Source organism: Elephantulus edwardii, unplaced genomic scaffold, assembly GCF_000299155.1.
Source record: "Elephantulus edwardii isolate Elephantulus edwardi_28Jun2011 unplaced genomic scaffold, EleEdw1.0 scaffold00195, whole genome shotgun sequence".
NCBI classification, from domain to species: Eukaryota; Metazoa; Chordata; class Mammalia; order Macroscelidea; family Macroscelididae; genus Elephantulus; species Elephantulus edwardii.
The window spans coordinates 5,445,731-5,447,087 of NW_006399945.1; positions in this window are offsets into that span (position 1 = coordinate 5,445,731).

The window sequence follows — 1,357 nt, forward strand, 5'->3', positions numbered from 1 at the left end:
TCCTCATCTTGAGCAAGCAAAGTTACGGCACCTTTGTAATGAAGATTGTTGAAGATTCGTCCTGTGATTCTGGTGGCATGTTTGTCTTCATAAAGACCAACTTCTCAGCTCAAATGATTCATTCAGTTATTCAGATTGAAAAGGTATGGAGAAGAAAACAGCCCCAACACACACTTGTCTTGATTTGAACCATTCAGTGTTCTCTTGCTCTGTTTGAACGATAGCTTCTTAGTCTAGATATAGATTTTATATGAACATGATTAAGTGTTCTCGAATTCTCATTCTTATCAGTGCTAGCCCCAATTTGTTATGATCCACACAGTGATAAGTTTTCATAATCAATAAAACACAAATAGACATTTTTTTGGTATCTTCTGCTTTGAGTTAGGATACATCTGACATTAGCAATGATATCTCTGAGGCATGTGATATTAGTAGTATTGTTCGATAATTTCCAAATTTTGCTGAATCACCTTTCTTGGGAACAAGTATGGATTTTTTACAGGCAGTAAATCAAGCATTTTTCCTCCAAATTTCCTGGCAGACTGGAGAGTACATCCAGTGCTTCCAGGGCTGCATCTGTTAGTTGAAATATGTCAATGGGCACCCCATATATTCCTGGGCCCTAACTTTTACCAACTCCTTAAGTGTAGCTGAAACTTCTTACCACTGGCTCTTGATCATATGCTATTTTCTGAAATATTTCAGTGTCTTTCAGTTCTTTCTGGTACAGTGAATTTCTGTATATTACCTTCACTTCTATTGATGCTTGGTGGACCATTCAAGATTTTACTCATAGCATCTTTCAACATTACACTTGAGGCTCAAATCTGTTTCTTAGTGCTTTCAGCATGGGAAATGCTGAGTGAGTTATTCCCTTTTAATTCTGCAACACCAAATCTTTTCCATTTTCTTTGAATACTTTGCTATTTTTCCTTGAGCTGCACTTTGACATTTTCTCATCAATGTTTTACTTTGGCACCTCTTCTCTTTGTTTTGGCTTCTCTTTCATAATCTCTTCTGTGTCCATTTTGGTCTTTTCTTTCTCTTTGCCTATGTAATGACCTTTTGTTCTCTTCATGGATGATATTCTTGGATCTCATCCCATAGTTTTCTGATAATAAGTGCAAAACATCCTCTAAAATCCAATCATTCTGTGTATTTATGACGTTCATATAGCAGTAACTAAAACCAGGCATGAAATGATAGTAGCACAGTGTGTTACGGCTAGAGATTTTGTTGTTGTTGTTATGTGCCATCGAGCCGTTTCCGACTCATAGCGACCCTATGCACAACAGCTCTAAACCCTGCTCTATCCTGCGCCAACCGCACCACCTCTGACACACCCATCCCGATT